The sequence below is a fragment of the Camelus ferus genome, chromosome 11 (assembly GCF_009834535.1).
Source record: "Camelus ferus isolate YT-003-E chromosome 11, BCGSAC_Cfer_1.0, whole genome shotgun sequence".
Taxonomy (NCBI): domain Eukaryota; kingdom Metazoa; phylum Chordata; class Mammalia; order Artiodactyla; family Camelidae; genus Camelus; species Camelus ferus.
In genome coordinates, this window is record NC_045706.1 from 4,356,079 (window position 1) to 4,374,697 (window position 18,619).

Consider the following 18,619-nt stretch of genomic DNA (forward strand, 5'->3'; position numbering starts at 1 on the left):
TGCGGCTCCCTGGGCCTGAGTCAAGGTCTCTCCGCCAGCCCCTGAGGCGGTCCCGGGTCCAGGAAGGCTGCCCTCGGCCTCCTCACGTGATGAGGCAATCGGATCTTTTTATTCTTTGGAGACTGGGCAACAGCAGGGAGGAAACACAGGCATTTCTTGGACCAGCTTTGCTATTACTCATTTCAAAAGAATGGCATGCCAGCTACTCTGATGGTGAAGTGGCAGCTCTCCAGGCCTCTGGCCGGGGCAGGCACACAGTGGGCGAAGCTGCCAGGACGCGAGGGGGCACAGCCACTAACATGGCCACTGCCACCAAGTGTCCCCACTGCAGGAGGGTGAGTTCAGCGGGACCTGGGGTTCTGGACAAAGAAGCCCTAGTGGTGAAGCTGAGATCAGGGAAACAGAGAGAGCAGAGGGGGAAGACGGGGTGGGGGGGTCCTGGGAGAGGACAGCTGGGCCACAGCTGCTGGGTGACCGTGTGCCTGCTGTCGTTGGCCTTACGGTCCAACCTCCTTCAGATGTTAAGGTTAGAGACAGAGTCACAGGAATAGGTATTCACTACAAGATAGATGGACTTTTAACAGAGAGCCTGGCAAAACTGCCCCCATCTTGGCTTCATCGCCTTTAGCAGCTGTAGTTCTGGGAGGGGCAGACACTCAGCCACAAACACCCAAGTGGAAACAGGGCCCCTGATGAACACACACTGTTCCAGATCTGCAGAGAAGCGGGCACAATCCCCAGCATAAGGAGCCCTCTCAGTCCCAAGTGGATGACATGAGGACCTTAGGGCGGCCCCTCACTGCACATGGTCTCCAGAGCAAGGCTGAGCTCGGCACTGCCCGCCTCTGGCCAGACAGACAGACAGATGCAGAAGCCCAGGCCCCAGGTAAAGGAGGCAAGGGCAGGATCCGTGGAACCCCAGGCACACAATAGGTCTCCCATTCCCTTGTTTTGCACCGATGAGTGAACGGACATAAGTAACTGACGTATGTAAATGACTGTGAGTCCCCGGGGCTTAAAGGCTGCCGAGGGGACCCTCCATGATCACAGTTCATGCTGCCGGCAATCCCATCCTCCACCAGTTCATTTGGTTTAGCCTCCTCGTTCCCCAGCTGTCGTCTTTTAAACCCTTGAAACTGGCCCTCCGTGAGTCCCTAACACCTCATCATGGATTAGTCTATCCAACAGATTCCGTGAGCACAGGAGGGGCCGGAGCAAGGTGAATGGGGGGCGGAGCACAAAGCAGGTTCACCGAGGATCCATGTCTCCCCGGGGAAGGCACTCAGGACTGGTCCCTGCGATGGTTCCAACTCCATCCTGAGAGCCAAGGGTACCAGGTACACCTCCATCCCGCTGTCGGCCCTGTGAGGCATCGGTGCCTCTTCTCCGTCTGCCAGGGCAGCCACTGTGCCGGCTGTTCCTCCTGGGGCACCCTCCGCCCGCCCCTACCGTGGCAAGTCCTGACCTCATTCCTGGGCCCCTGCAAAAAGCCCCTGACGTTTCCACCCCGGCCACAGGCTGGGCTTCCCGGGGAGCTTTGTGGAAAATGCGGCTCCCAACCTCACTGCATGCAGGGCGCCCTGCGATGGCCCTGGGACTCTGATGTATGGCCCCCTAGGGGTGTGACTGAGAGCCTCTCCTGGTCCCCAGTCCCCCTCATCAGACCTCCCCATCAGCACTTCCCTTCCTCAGAAGTCTCGTTCATTCGCCTCCCCTAGCCCCAAGATGGAGCCAAGTCCCTCCCTAGATGCCAAGACCTTTCCCCGACAGGCCCAAGGGTCCTCTCATCCTGCTGCCTGAGGGACCAGCCTCTTCCCTTGTCCTGAAGGCCCCATGACCTCCGCCCTTCCCCCTCGACCCGGCACAGTGGTTTGGAGGGAGCTGCTCCATCCCCAGACCCCTGGCAGGACACGGGGCCCAAGCCCGGACAATCAGAACAGGGCAAGTCCAGCCACAGTCAAGCCTTGGGGATGTGGCCGAGGCCTGGCTCATCAGAGCCACGGAGACTCCCTCCTGAGTCCACGGTGGCCCCTATCGGGAAAGGCTCTCTCTTACAGGGAGGACAGGATGAGGGGCTGCTGGAGGCCCTGTGGGGAGGAGCCTGTCGGGGTGAAGGAGGAAGGATGGTGGGGCCTTGACGGCAACGTGGAACCACTGAGTCCTGCTCTTCCCGAGCCTTCAGTTTCGTATGTCAGTGAGGCCTCTTGTGAAGAATCACATTTCCACCTCTGACACCCCTGAGATCCCTGACAATACGGCGCCCTGCCTCTCCCAGTCTGCGGGGGGGCACATCGCAGCTTCCTGTGCACTGAGACAACCTGCGAAGGCCGGGGGGGAGGTGGAAGAAGAGGGTAGCTCTGGACTCAGGGACAGACCGTTTAGCAGACCCTCCCATAGATGGAGCCCCGGGAGGCCTTGGATCAGTCAGTAACGGGAGTTGTCCCCCCGCCCCGCCACCAGGACCCCCACTTACTAGCCCCGTTGACCAGAGGACTGTGGTGGCCACAAGGCAGCTGCAAACCCACCAGCTCCCTGGGGATGTGTACCCTGGCGAGGGGGGACACAGTGGACCCTCCACCAGACTCCATGTGGAAGCAGTGAGTGGCTCGTCCCAGGAGACAGATCCCCCCCACAGGTTCCGGGGGGCCCAAAGACCCCTCCTGTGGGGGCCTACCCTACCCAACGTCCCGTATCACTGGTGACGGGGTCAAGCCCCATGTTACCAGACACCAATCACTCCACGTGTCCCAAAGCACAACCCGGCCATCCACTGAGTCCATCACATCCCACACGGCCACGCATTTCCCACCCAGCATCAGTCAGGCCATTGCTCAGAAGTCACCCTGGGAAGCCTGGCCGTGCTCCCTGCCTTCCGGGCCTGAAAACGGACGCAGCACACGGAGCCTGGCTGCGCCAATCTCCAAGACGACAGCCACTGAAGAGTACGCAGTCTCTGTAAAACTCTTACAAGTCACCGCCATACCGAAACAAAGCAAGACAACAAAAACGCCACCACTAAGTAAAATCACCAGGACTGATGTCACCGATTTCTGCCCAGCACTGCCCATCCATTCAGAATGTGCGTTCTAATACAACAAATAATAAATCATTTGCTAAACAAAAGCACGCTGTGCACAAGAAACACACATTCGATAGCTTCCTAAAATACCACCTGCACACCACCGGCCCGGCAGAAACCACCCACGGCCGGGGGACAGGCCAGCAAGACTCAGGCCAAGCAGACAAGAGACGGAGGCACAGCAGTGAAGTCACAACTTCTCACCTTCAGGCCCTGCTCAAAGCTAGAAGGCACTGCGATCCAAATGGACAGACAAGGTGGGCTTTCGTGGGAGGGAGGCAGACGAGGGGCCTCCATTTCCCAAGGCCCCAAAACATAAACCAAGAGTCAAACACGGGAGGGAGAATGAAGGGGATCAGCCCACCAGGACAGAGAACAGAAAAAGGATGCTGATTCCAGGCCAGGACGTGGTCCCTGGACAGGACACGTGACCCTGGGCAAGTCACAGGCTGCTCACCTAGAGCAGGTGACATGCTCAGACTCTAAACAGGGAGATCACATTTCCCCCCAAACATCCCAGGAGCATCCAAAGCAAAACAGCAGAATTGGCTTTGGTTTTCGGCAAACTGAAAGCCTCATGCAGAAAGCATATTTCCAGTTACCTAAAAACAAACGAGGAAGGCTATTGAGACACTAACCAGAAATTAGTAAAAGTGCTTCCTTTCTTATTTGAGGAAAGGGGTGGCTCTTCAGTGTACAATGAATTCAGTTTCCTGACCACAAAAATATGGCTGGATCGAACCACGCCTTATGTCCATCCTGGGCGCTGTTCTGCACAGAAAGGTAGCTGGACCCGGCTGGATTTGTAAAATGAAGGGAGCAAATGAGTTTTTAAGGTGATGCAATCGGAGGCATCACCATCATTTCTGACCTCCAGACTTTTGAGGGTGTTTTACAGCCCAGGGAGCCCTCAGGAAAACTCTCCTCTCCCAGAATGGAAGACAGAACTTACAATTCCCAGTCAGGTGGGTCCCCTGAAATCTCAAGGGAAGGTTCTCACTGGAGAATCGGCAAAGACACTCAGCCACGGTCAGAAGTTCTTCCTTGGGGGCAGCCCACTTTCCTCCCTCTTGCTCTAAGCGAGCATCTTTCCTCCCTTTTTGCCAAGGGTCACCAACCGGGATGCTGGCCAGCTGGGGCCAACTGCGTTAAGCATCCCTGGACCTGGTTTGCATATGTGACGTGGTCGTTTTCACCTCTGCCCCAGCCTTCTCCACCGCTCTGGTCCCAGCCTCGCCACCCCTGGGCTCTGGCTCCACTCTGACATCTGCTGCTCCCCAGACAGGTCATGCTGTTTTTTTTACCACTGGGCAAGCACCTGGAAGTCCTTTTGTCTGGAATGTTCTAGCCCCATTGGCTACCAAGGAAACATGCTTGAAAACCAAGCTTGCTTTGGTGAAGCCCTTCCAGGCACCCCCTTCACAAGCCCACCTAGGCAGTTCTGTCCCACCTCCACGTTACACATGCCCTGGAAACGACACATTGTGTCCTCCTCTGGGTGTGGGGCACCCACAGGACAGGCCGGGTGACTTTTTCACAATACCAGTGTTAAGTACAGTAGGAGTATACAGTAGATACTCAATACATGCTTATCTTCCCCATTTGTCCCTTCTACCTGACCTGACAGACTCTTTCAAATACTACTCACCGTTGATGAAAACCAAGAAACACCCTTTGAAGGAATATTGTTGGCTAGCTAAGGACAGGCCTAGCTGGGCACAGTTCCGTGCAAAATTATTAAATTTCTGGCTCTTGCATATTTATAATAATGTTGGGCCGAAATCAGGACTTTGCTCAAAGGAATTTGAATGAGCAGACTGATAGCATCTCCAATAGATGAGTGAACTTTAGCTGATGTTGGCAACACTGGTGAAAAGTAATTTATTGAATTACTGATGCACTTAATAAAGCCGTGCCCGCCAGGGCCCGGGGGGTGTGCCTCCTGAGTCAGCCATGCTTCAGCACGAAGGATGGGGAACTGTCTCAAAGGATTTTCATGTCCAGGCTTTAAACGTTCAGCTGTTCATAAAACTAGGAACTTTTGGAGCCAGTAGAGCCACATACTGAAGAAAAGAGTTAATTACAAGGAACTAGGAACACTTTTACTTGCAGTAACCATGCAGGTTTTGAGATGACTCGAAATAATTTGACTGCAAAGGAAAGTTTCTTCTGATTAACAAACGTCATAGTGCACATGAGACATGTTTATTTTTACGTGTTTAAGAAGCTGAAATATTTTAATCTCTTTGGAAAAGCATTTATGCATTTTCTAAGAGCATTTATGTGTTTTCTAGTCATTAAAGCCGGCGCCCCAAGGCAACATTTTGCTAGGCCAGATTGAGTTACTGCAAATCCTTGAACGTAAAATGAAAGGATTCAAATATTCTGGCTTTCTGTTAATTCATGCTGATTCCCCAGCCCTAGCCCTCTGTAACTGGGAGAGAGCTCCTGCTTCAGAGAGTCAGTGTTGGGGCCTAAATGTTAGCGCTACTGCCCCGCGGTAAGCAATGGGCCACCCCTCTGCCCTCCGAAACGGTCTCAGGCTCTGCCCTGGTCCTCAGCTCCCGCCTCCGGGAACCGAGGATCCAAGTCTCCCATCTGGGTTAAAAGGAAACGTGGAGGCCTCTGTGGATGACAGTTCCTGGAAGACAGAAGCTCAGCACCTGAGAGTCTGTCTCCATCTCCGTCCCTCTGTTTTGTAACAAGTGAATTAGTACAGAACGGCTAAGAGCAGGCCGGCCCTGGGAAAAGCTGCGATGTGAGAAAAACTGACCCCTGGTGTCCTCAAAGCCTCTTCTCAGCCCTTTTTCAAACAACGAATGAAAAGCTTTGCCCCGTGACAAGAGGCCAGACAGACTGGTGAGGCGGGTGGGGAAGACCCCAGGGCTGTGACAGCAAGTCATGTAAGTGGGTGTCCCCCTTTGACGCCAGCCTTTTGAACCAGAGAAGAAAGGGAGGCCGGAGCTCCCGCAGGGTCACCGGGAACCTGCCGGGACAAGAGCCACCCCCGCCGGGGTCTGCTCCAGCCGGCGCGCCCAGCCCAGCCCAGCCCAGCCCCAGGGCGCTCAGGCCTGCTGGCGAAGGAGTCGGGGCCAAGTCTGCTGGAAGCCAACTGATCTGCCGAGCAGACCTCCTGAAAACGCCAAGTCCTTTTGGGGTAAGAGGCAAAATCAAAAGGCTTAGTGCAAAGGTCACTCAGGATAACACATCGTGACCAAGCAGCTGCGCAACGGGACACTCAGAACTCTCGCGCTGAGAAGAGAATGGAATTAAATTTGCTCCCGAGTACAAAAATCAGTGACTAATGCTCAACTGGAAACGACCAAATGGGCTCAAGGACATTAATAACCAAAAATGATGCCTGTGTTTACAGAGTAGAAATTAAGCAACTTGCCTTGAGGACAAAGCAAGCGTGTCCGAGGAGGAATCAGAGCTCAGGTCATCTCAAGCCTTTGAGTCCAGACTCGCCACCCCTGGACTCCTGGACGTGACAGTGGTACCAGTGACTGTGGAGCCAGCACGAGGCTGGGCTCTCACGCGTGAGCCTAATTCATGCATAGGACAACCCTATTGGGAAAGTGTCCTTGTCCCCATTAGAAAGAGAAGGAGTCACACTGGGAGCGGGTGAGTCACTCGTCCATCCTCAGGGTCAAGAGCCCCAACTTGACCCCAGCTCTCAGCTCCGAAGTCCGTGCTCTGAGCCCGGGGCTGGGTGCCTCCCAGGGAAAAAGGACGCTGGGGACTGTGATTCCCTACTGGTTTTCAGACAGGGTGAAATCCCTGCAGGGAGCGCCCTCTGCACGCGCCCTCCGCCACCGCCCCGGACCGCTCGCACTCGGGGCTGGCCCTTCCACCCTCCCTCTGTCCCTCCGGTTCACTTGGAAGAGTGGATGCCCGATGAGCTCCAGGCACCTGGCAAGCGTCCCTCCGTCCCTGGAGAGGATGATGCAGCCACGCACCTGCCTGGGGAGCACGGCTCGGCTCAATGCTGAGCATTCATCCCAGCACCAGCCTTTCTGCCAGATCATATTTATTGTCACCGGAACCCAGGTCAGGGTCGGGACAAGCTTTCCTGTCAAGGCTTCATTCCTCACCCAGTAAACACTAAAGGCAAAACACCTGCCCGAAGCTCAGCAGGTTTGTAACACATAACCCAGGATCATTTTCTCCTCCAAACTCTTCTGTACCCCCAGTGGAGTTTACATTTGTTTCAGGAAGAAAGAAGACGTCACCTTTTTGGCTATCTCATCCAATACACATTCACTGGCTATATTAACTGGGCGTTCTTGATGGTATTTGGAACCTATTTTAAAATACACATTTAAAAAAATGTTTATCTGGTTCCCGTTTCGTTGGGGATCAATATAAAAAGATATGTCAGTTTTCCTGAAAGATATTGTTAACATTATTAGTGCATAAGCTTAGACAGTTCCTTTGAAGTGTTGGCGTAGTTGAAAGAAAGATGTGAGGCCCGCATTTCTGGCTCCATGCCGGGAGCTGTGTGAGTTCAAAGAGGCCGTGAACCACATCAAAACTCCCCAAGTAGAACACCTGGATGGGGCGGGCCCTGGGGGACGAGGTTTGGGGAACAGCAGACAGAGAGAAGAGGCAGCCAGCTCAGCAATCCCCAAACCCAGGATCTCCCGGCCTGAATCTGGCAGGAGCTTCGCCCTGACTGTGCACCTGCGTCTGTTGGAGGATTAGTGGAGTTCAGAGAAACCCCTTTCCCTCCGGCGCGGCTGATCCAAAAGCCAACCATCTAGAGTGCTGTCCAGCACTCTGATAATGGTGAGAATGTTAACTCTGAAAAAAAAAAATCCTTGCAGTATGTATGCAGTCGGTCTGTAAAATGAAGAGCATGCTGAAGGTCCCCCCGAGCGTAATCTCAGTCTGGGAAGATCTGGTACCCAGCACAGAGCAAACTCCGGCCCAGGTGGTGAGCCAGGGACAGGCGGTAACTCCAGCTGTGGGTTCAGCCGGGCGTGGGGTCAGCAGCACTGCCTGGACCAGGGTGGACAGGGTGAAACTAGCCAGCACGCTGGGGGCCAGAGGGGCTCAGAGATGGCCTGGTGCCACAAGTCTCTCTTTTGAGGGTGTCGGGGGGCGGTCCATGGAGACCGTTCTCTTGCCCCTGGTCCGCCTTGGTTGTAGACCACATGGCTCCTTGGCGCCAGGTCTGGCTCACTTGTGCACGTGGCCTGGTGTAACCCAGCCCATGAGCCCAGCTTAATGCGCATAAGAAACTGCATTTCCACCTCCCAGGCCACTGTAACATGAAGGGTCAACCGTGTGTGTTAAAGGATGGGTCTGCCCATGGAGCACAGGTAACATCATGAGATTAAAACACTTAGCCACGCAAGATTTCCATAATCATTCAAATGATCATGCAAAAAAGAAAAATCAAGTTACCTAGCCTGTCCCACCGTACTGACTTGATCTAGCACTTTGGATAACACACACAAGGCATCTATTAATATGGAGTCTGACTCTGTTCATTTACTCATTGAAACTTCACTGCTTCTGGACACATGCAGCACACAGCCTCACGTGGTGCAGGGACCTAAAAGCCACAATTTGCCGAGTGCCAGCCCCGCGCCTCACCCTATGCATGCACCATCTGTCACTCTCACAGCAGCCTGTGAAGGAGAGGTTATCAGTCCCATTCTCGAGGAGAGAACACTGAGGCATGTGAACTTTTAATGACTTAGCCAAGGTCACACCAGAGCCAGGATTTGAATCCATTACCTGAACCCAGAGTCTCAGAGACACACCTTCTACCTGAAAGCACGAAGGAGCTGGTAGAGGAGATAAACAGGTCAACTGGAAATCAAAATAGAGTCTGACAGGTGCTCTAGGACAGGCACAAACACCGCTCTTCGGAAAGGAAGAGAGCTTTCTCTCAGCTGGAGGGGTTAGGAAGGCTTTGTGGAGACTGAGGCATTTGAAATGGGCCTTGAGATACACGTAGGAGTCCCTAAGATGGAGATAAAGGGGAGGGAGATTCAGGGCAGGGGGCTGAGCAGGCTGCCCTTCTGAGGATCTGGACAGCTTGGGGTGCCTTCAGGAAGGACAAAGCCACCAGTTCGCTAGGAGATAGCACACCAGGAGAAAGATGGAAGATGGTCTTGGAATACAGTTTTTTTCCCAAGGATAATCAAATATTAAGAAGGCCAGTCTTTATCCTAATGGATACATTTGTTCCTCTTTTGGCAGCAGAACTTTTGTAAGTGTAACTCAAACATTATAAATGAAAACAACCTGTCAGGTAAAGGAAGGGAGGGCAGCTTCCATGGTGTCCCCTCACTGCTCCCAAACCTGCCTCCTTGGGAGGTCATCTGGGGTCGCTCTGGTCTGGGGCAGACAGTCATTTTAGCAATAAAGTTCAGCATCTCCAGAAGAACTGGCAATATGATGCCTAGACAGACCTCTCTTATCTTCCCAGGATCCAGTTTTCAATCAGCGTTAAAAAAAAAAATGTGTGGCTGCCAATCAAGCACAATGGACATCTGCTAAAAAGACACAAACTCTTATATATAAGCAGACATGCTCCTAAAATGTCTCGATTTGTCACTTGTTCATCATCCAATGATAGTCATCAGAGCCTACTGCCAGGTACCCAGCTGGGCGCAGAGGACACAACATCATCCTCAGGGAAATGACAATCCAGCAAATCTTTCCACAGCAGGGTGAAGGCTGGTGCGAGCAGACGGATAAAACATTAGGAGAGTGTTGGGCTGGGTGGGCAGAGGTCACAAGTTTGATTTGAGACATGTTGAGCTGGGGGCATTTGACATCTCAGGAGAAAGGTCCAGTGGGCGTCTAAGTCTGGGAACCGCCGAGGACTGGACGGGGCTAGGACATGCCTCTGACCTGGAAGAAGGGAGTTTTGATAGAAGCGGGTAGCTTGGGCTGGGATGACGGCAGCAGCAGAAGTGGACCAATGGGGGCATAGTTTAAAGGAGACCCCAGTCACATTTCAGCTTCATTACAAACCAACTGTCAACGGCTGTCAATGCCTCACACGTCTACCTCCGACAGTCCCCCTCTGACTGAGCTCCGACCCCACCCCACAGCCGCTGCAACCCCTCTCAGGAGTTGACAATTTGCACACACGCATCCCTGGACGGGAGGGGGTCACGCATGAGAACATGGAGCTCCAAGAGGCTTCTTCAGGCTTCCTTGGAGGCACCAACCTAGGACATCTCCAGGCCGGCTGTCCCTCCACAGAGAAGTGGCCCCTCCTGCTCAGGGCTTGTGGTCCTGACCACAATGCTTCAGACTCACTCCGTGCCTCCACGGGGGTCCCAGAAAGCACCACAGGGACAGTAACTTCCTCATCCACTCCCCACAACTCATTTGGCTGGGGGAACCGAGGGATGGTTTTACATCTAAAACCATCTGGATTCATCCAAAACCTGGCCATCTGCAGGGACAAATCTAGCTCTCAGTCAGCTCTTGTTCACACATGGAAAGTCTGGGGCCTTTTTTTTGTGGGGGGGGCGTGGTGAGGGTGCAGGGGCTGGTGCACAGGCATCATTTACACCAGTGAGCAAAGACCTCAGCCCCTGAGGTCCCAGTCAGAGGCAGAGCCACACCTGGGAAGGGCTAGGTGCCGCGCAGGGCCCGCTCCATGTCACCGTCTGGCCTTTTGCTCCCGGAAGGCCTGGAGCCTGTGCTCAGAAAGCCCAGACCCCAACCCGATTCGCACACAGAGCTCTGCCCCGCACCGCGACGGCTGAGTGGCCGCGGCAGTCTGGAGCCAGCCTTGGCTCATGCCCCTCTTTGGCTTAGTGCTCTGGTTTTGAAAAGCCACGACCCCTCACTCCCGCCACACACAGTTTAAACGGGCCTGGGTCTTTATTTGGCAGAGGCAGAATTTCGCTGACTTTTGAGACACAAAGACCTCCAGGCACCCCAGGTCAAGGGGCACCTGGGGTCAGTGGCTGAGTGGACACGGACACAGGGACTTCCAAACACGTGACCATCCTTTGCTGGTTTTCATCCAACGTAACCACTTTCATTCCCGATACAAACACACACAGGGCCACATTCCTCTTTCCTTGAGTTTCCTGGGTGGAAACTGATAGTCCGTCCAGCACAGATCAAGATCGTAATTCTGCAAGAATAATTGTCTAACCTTTCCAGGAGGGTCTGCCATGCCAGGAAAGAATTTAGGTCAAGTCCAGCAAATCACTCAGGGCTTGGCTCTGTCTCTCCATCCTGAGGGTTGTCTGGCCTTTCCCAGATGGTCCCAGGGAGCTGGCAGGCTTGGTGTTGTACTGACCTCTGGGCCAGGAGCTCTGACTCTCACTCCACTGACACCAAGGTCCGGCCTGGGCCAGCGGGGACCTGCTCACCTCCTGGGTGTCCCTGCCTCATCTCTGAACCCCTTAGAGGCATCCTACTGGGCTCCCCTCCCCTGGAAAAGCAAGGGGCACGTGGACACAAGTCCATGCCCCTCCCGGATTTGGTGCAACTCAGAGTCACTTTGTTAAAAGGCTCCTGTCTGCACCCCTGAAAGCGGTAGCCCCCAACACACCCGTTGGCACCCTCTCTCCATCTCGCCTGCTTTTACACACGTCCTCCCTGTCGCTATCCCCCTAGTACTGTCGCCACCCGCAGACACACACACACACTCTGCTGGTCCGTTTACCAGGAGGGAGCGCGAGAGCTGCCGATGTGGTCGCCAAGTTGGGCTGCGGGGCCCGGGGGCCCGATGGCCGGGGTCACAAGGTCCCCAGGCGCTGGCACCGGGCGCGCCGGCGGCCGGCAGGGACCAGCTCGGGGACCCGGCATCCCGGCGCGGCCCCTCCCTCCCTCGGCGGCGGCGGTGGAGGCGGCGTCCCCGGCCTGCTCCGGCCGCCCCGGGGACACGGCCACCCGGAGGGGCGCGCGGCTCCCCGCCCGCACCCCACGCGCTCTCACCTCGGAGGGGACGGTCCTGTCGCGCCGATCCCGCCGCCGCCGCGGCGGCTCCGCATCTCCTGGGCGCCCGCCCGCCGCCCTCCGGGGCGCCCCGCCGTCCCCGCCGGGCGCACAGGAGGGTCGTGGGGACTCGCGGAGGCCGCGGGGTCCGGCGCCGCCTGCGCCGCCTGCTGCCGCCGCACCCGCGCCGCCCGCACCCGCCGCCCGCCGCCGAGCAGGAAATTTGTCGGACCGGGTCCCGCCGCCTCCTCCGCGCTCGGCCGGGGAATCGGCGGCGGGGGCGGGGGCCCCGGCGCAGCGAGGAGCCGGGGCGACGCCTGGTGTCCGGCGCGGGGAGCGCACCCGGCGCCCGCCCCGCTTGGAGCCGCGGCCCCGCCCCGCAAGGATGACCCTGAGGCCGCGCAAGACCCGGCCACGCTGGACGTCCACTAACCCAGGCTCGTGACCCCACCGGGGAGACCCTGGTCGGGCCCCCGCTGCCCGGACCCAGGCGTTACGTAGGGTATCCAGGGGTGACAGCCACTTTTACAAGCGGAAGAGGCCCTTCCTTCCCAGCCTTGGCCCTGGACACCAGGAAGTGGCATGGCTGGGGACAAGCTCTGGGTCATGCAGTCGGTCCAGCAGAGCGGAGGGCGCCCTGTACTGCTTCTGGTTCGGGGAAGTAGGGCTAACTGTGAAGTCTGAGCTGGTGTCTTCCTGTGCAAAGAGGGGATAAAGCCTCCCACCTGGTGGATGTTGAAAAGGGCTTGCCTGTCATTAAGACAGCACTAGCCACGTTAAACACACACGGAAGGACGCGCACACGGAGGAGGAAGAGCCGCAGCTAGGAGGGGTCTGGACCAGTTGCTCTCGGGAACTTCTTTCCAGGTGACCTCCTGCAAGCTATTTAGGGAGGTTTCAGAGTAGAGGAAATTCCATAAGGATGGACGGAAAGGATACATGTTGCCTCATCTTGGTTCTGAACCTTTGTGCTGTGCGCCGCAGGTTGGTCCAAGGCCCCCGCCCTCATGAGGAATATTGCATCCCTGTGGCAGTGACCTCACTCATCAGGGCTGGTGAATGAAGGAATCAATGGTGAGAAGGTGCATTCAGGGTCTGTTACCCAACCTTGCTTCTGTAGCCAGCAGACAACTCCTGGGACACTCACGACCTGTTCTGGACAAAGCTGGCGACCCCAAAGACCAAGGAGAATGGCTACCTACTGGCTGAGACCGTCCACAGTGCAACTTCTCTTCCACAGGGCGTAAAGAGTAGGGAAACAGCGGAGAACTTGAACTCAACTTTTCTGCCTTTGCTGTTTCTGGGGTATCCTGTCCAGCACAAGGGTTCTAAATGCCATCTATATCCAGGGACCTCAGAAAAAAAAAAGAAAAAAAGCCCAGCTCACCTGGCCCCCTCCCAAGCTCCCTCCTCTGTTTGTCTACCACTGTGGCCCCGATCTCTTGCTCCAACTCCATCTCTCTGCAGGCACATCCCTGTCTCTACCTCTCCTCTCGCTCGCTGCATCCCCAGGTGCACTTCCTGTCCAACTTCAAAACACCTCTCAAATGTGTCCCCTCCTGTCTACTCTGCTGCTTTCATCTCTCCAATGCCTTGCGGTGGTCCCCCAACTTCAGACTCACTCTTTTTGGGGCAATCTGTTTCTCACACATCGTCCAGGGGGACGCTTACAAATGAAACCAGGTCAGGCCAGTCCCCTGCTTGAAAAACTTCCATTCAGAATAAACCCCAAACTCCTGGGAGCCTCTGCCTGATGTCTCAGCTGCTCCTGAGCCTCTCACGCCTGTTTCCCGGGCTCCAGCCCTCCGCTCCTTCTTCAGTGTCAGAACCCAGCTCTTCCCCATCTGGGATACCCCTGCCCTGTAACTGGCCTGCACCTTCTTGCTGACTGCTTCTGGAAGATCACCTTGCATGCCTCCCTTCTGCTCCTCTCTCACAAAGGGTACTCATTTGGTTGGTGTCAGTCATTCCCTGCTCCTTCTCCCCTCCCTCCCAGCTGTGAACGCCAGTCCAGGCTGCACCTATCTTCATCACCTCCCCATCTCCAGCTTCTGATGCAACCCAATAGCCAGGAGGTGCTCCATAAAAGCCTGTAGGCTGACAGATCAGAGGGGGAGCGGCCCCAGCTGCAGCGCCAGGCAGCCTGGTCACCCTGGAGCCCAGCAGGGCGGGTGGTTCCCTCCTGGGCGTGCCCTGGAGGAACAGCCCAGGTTGGGTGGGGCCAGGTAGCCCAGTGACATCACCCCGCTGTCAATCTCCCTGCTGTGGCGGTGTACAGAACCGGGCTTCTATACAGAAGGCGATCGTTTCAAACTCTGATGAGCACAGTGCTGCTGGTTCACACTGCAGGGCTGCGGAGGCAGACTGTGAGGCAAGGAGAGAGACACAAGTTGCCTTTGTCAGACATCTGCTGTTGGAAAGTCAACAGCCCCGGGAACAGAACGAGGGGCAGATGGCGCTTCCCTCCCGGTAATATCCTCTCTGTTGGGCCCGAGTGATTCTTCCTGGAATTAAGCAATATCCTTCAACCTCTAAAGTCTGAAGACATTCATCATCCACACACAAAAGCATGCTGTCAGAGGCATCGATGGCTGGGTTGTGCTGATTGCCACTCGGAAACCCCTTCATCCTCCATATCCATCTTCCTTCCGCCTCCTGGGGGCTCAGCGCCCCTGCGGACATCAGAGCCAATTCCCTGATTCTCATCTTAGGCTCTAAGGACCTCCCCCAGCCTCCTGCCATCCCGAACACCTACGCGCGCCCATCTCTTAGGACCCCGGGACACAGCCCTTCTTACCTCCAGTTTCCTCTTTAGCCTCCTTAAATGCTCCTCTTTAATCCACCTTCACCTCACCTGTGCCATTCTCCCGCCTGGCTCCCACCTCCTCCCTTTCCACCAAGCCGCTCAGCCCTTTTCCTTTAAAACGCATCTGAGGGCAGTTTTCCCGTGACTGGTAATGTTAACTGCAGTCATGTGTGTTGTCTTCCATTTTACTGGAGGACTGGACCTTCAGATTTCTCTGCAGTCTCCCGAATAATGTTCGTCACGCTTTAAGGGCTCAATAGATGCCAATTAAAATTGAAATGCTGAGGCCAGAATTGGTCTCTAGAAAAATACGTTTAAAAGGGCAAAATTGGTATGTAGAAAGCAAATCAGAATTTGCTTTTAAGTGCTGTCCAAAAACATTAACATAAAATCACTCAACTTTAGGAGATAAAATCAGGTCTTGGGGATTGGTTGGCTCTCAGGCAGAACAAGGAAGGAAGGACCTGTCCCCACATACAGGAGACTCAGGATGGCTGTTCTAATCTCTAGAATGTGCCAGAATGAATAACTAATGGATCCAGAACTTTCTATTTTTACATTACCCAATTATCCTTCCCTGTCTTTTTTTCCCAAGTTATGCCTGAGCAATAAAATTTACTTCAATTAAAAAAATACATTAAAAGGATTATTTTTTAAAAATTTACTAACCAGTGGAATCATGAGGACAGACCCTTTGCTGGAAGATTCCTTTATTATCCCTGAAGAACAGATAATTGTCCTCTCTTCTGGGTCCTCACAGTATTTTAACCCTTTTTTTCTTGAATTACTTTTCATTAGTGAATAATATGTCATGTATTATAGAGATCCTGAGTACACAGTTTAATGAATAAACACAATTGCATCTATTAAGATATTCCACATTTTCCTCACCCAGAAAGTACTCTCATGCGTCTTCCCAGGAAATCCCCTACTCTAGCTAAAGGCAGCCCCAGTTCTGATGTCTGTTACCACAGACAGCTTAACCTGATCTAGAGCATTACATAAATAGAATCATACAACACATACTTTTATTTTTAGCTTCTTTCACACAGAAAAACCTCTTTGAGTTTCCTGGTTAATTACCTATATCAGTAATTTAGATAATGTATCTTTTTCTTTCATTGCTCTAAAGCTTTATTTTCCTTATCATTTTTTTTAAATAAATTTGACTAAAATATGTCTTAGTGCCGTTTTCTTTGTCCCTATCATGCTTGGGATTGGATGTACTTCTTAATTTACAATGTATGTAATATAGCTTATAATACCAGTTTCTAGTTTTCATCAGATTTGGAAATTTTTCAGCCATTATTTCTTCAAAAATGTTTTCTGCTGGCCCCCATTTCTGGGACTTCATTTATATGTACATGATATCTCCTAATATCGTCCCATAGGTCACTGAAGTTTTTAAACTTTTAAGCCACTTTTCTTCTTTGTGTTTCAGTTTTTATTGCTGTATATTTAAGCTTGCTGATTTTTTTCCTTCTAGAGTGTTTAATCATCTGTTAAGTCCATCCAGTGAAATTTTCATTTCAGATATTTTATTTTTATGTCATAGGATTTTCATCTGGTTATTTTAAAAATAACTTCTATTTCTCTGCCAAGGTTCCTCTTATGTTTGTTTATTGTATTCAGCTTTTCCTTTAAATCCTTTAAATATTCATAATAGCACTTCTAGTTCTTGGCTAATTTTAACATGTGTGTCATCGTTAAATGTGTATCTCTTGTTTTTCTGTCCTGATTATTTTCCTGCTCCTTTGCATGTCTAATTTTTTAAGTTGTTTGCTGTATGCAATATTCTTGAGACTTTTGATTGGCTGTAGCTTTTGTTACAATACGTCTGTAGAAATCCCTACTCCAGGGCAGGAGTAGCCCCAGTTTTATGACAGGCTCCGTGAGGTTTCATGTAACGTACAAGTTAGTGTTATATGGCAAACTTCAGGGACCATTATATAGACCACGAGGGCTCCTTTTCTGCAGCTTTATTCTGCTTCGGCCCCCTGCATCACACATTCCAGCCTCCTCAGTATCCACAAACTTGGATTTCTGTTGCTCCACCCCGAAATCGGTTGCTTTCTGTTTGGGATTTACTTCTCTGTGCTGCCGTGTAGAAAGCTTCCCAGGCAGAATGCTGGGTTTAATGTTGTAATCATGTCACATGTTTCCTTTCTGTCAAGGATCACAGCCTTCTATTGACCAAAAAAAAAAAAAAACTTTTTACCACATATGCTTTTCCAGTTTTACACATTTTTATGTAGTAGGAAAGTAAGTTTCGTACTCATTACTTTGCCCTGGCTGTAACTGGACTTCCCACTTTTATTTAAAATATTTATTGCATTGTTGTTTAATTCTTTATATGACTCCATTCTCCCAACGCTGAGTCTAAGTCATTTTTGTATCTTTAACACTTATCAGACACCTTAATAGGTGCAGAGTGACTGATGTTTGAACTAATGAACTCAACTAATATTATATACATATATATGTAGCAATTCAAGTTTCAGCTTATGTGCTGTTCAGAATTGCAATTAGTTTAGTAAGTCAATGTGGTTATGTTATTGAAATAGTAGTTAACTTTGTACTTAAAAAACACATGTATGTGGCTCAAAATGAAAAAGGTTCAAAGAGTGACACCGTGACAGATTTAAGCCTCGTTGCTTCCTTGTTCCCTAATCAGTTCCCCTCTCCTGAGACACAGTTACTCACCAGTTTCTTCTCTATCCTTCCAGAGGAATATTAAGGATTGGCAAACAAATATATGTATTTATATATATGAATTTTCTGTTACCTAAATTGCAACATATGGATATTTTTCTGTACTAGCACTAACAGACATACCTCATCTTAGCCACTGAGGTCACTATGTGGTTGCACCAAAATGTATTTATGCTTCTGTTGTAGGCTACGTAGGTTATTGCCAGTCAGCTTCTAATACAAAAAAAGCTATGAAACACAAAAATAAACTCAAAATGCCTTAAAGACTTAAACGTAAGATAAGACACTACAGACCTCTTCGAAGAAAACATAGGCAAAACATTATCTGACATAGATCTTAGCAATGTTCTCCTGAAGGCAGTCTACCCAGGCAATAGAAATAAAAACAAAAATAAACAAATGGGACCTAATTAAATTTATAAGCTTTTGCACAGCAAAGGAGACCGTAAGTAAAACAAAAAGACAACCTACGGAATGGGAGAAAATATTTGCAATGATGAGACTGACAAGGGGCTAATTTCCACAATATATAAACAGCCCATACAATTTAATCATTAAAAAAACCAATCCAAAAATGAGCAGAAGACCTAAACAAGCAATTCTCCAACGAAGACATACAAATGACCAATGGGCACATGAAAAATGGGTCAGTACTGCTAATTATCAGAGAAACGCAAATCAAAACTACAATGAGGTATCCCCTCACACCAGTCAGAATGGCCATCATTAAAAAGTCCACAAATGATAAATGCTGGAGACGCTGTGGTAAAAAGGGAGTCCTCCCACGTTGTTGGTGGGAAGGTCGTTTGGTGCAGCCATTATGGAAAACAATATGGAGACTCTTCAAAAACTAAAAATAGACTTACCATACGATCCAGCAGTCCCATTCTTGGGCATATATCCAGCAGGAATTTTAATTCAAAAAGAAGCATGCACCCCAATGTTCATAGCAGCACTATATACAATAGCCAAGACATGGAAACAACCTAAGATGTCCATTAACAGATGACTGAATAAAGAAGCTGTGGTATATTTATATAATGGAATACTACTCAGCCATAAAAAAGAATAAAATAATGCCATTCGCAGCAACATGG

The 18,619-nt window shown here is 51.7% G+C and overlaps 1 protein-coding gene across 1 annotated transcript in view; it reads right to left on the bottom strand.

Annotated features, from left to right (window-relative positions):
• The window catches only part of PTPRE (protein tyrosine phosphatase receptor type E), a 146,850-nt gene extending 134,729 nt beyond the window's left edge, over positions 1–12,121 (bottom strand). The window contains exon 1 of the mRNA XM_032490661.1: positions 12,005–12,121. The gene's annotated coding sequence lies outside the window, so the exon portion shown is untranslated. The remainder of the gene's footprint in view (positions 1–12,004) is intronic.
• Positions 12,122–18,619: the final 6,498 nt, after the last annotated feature.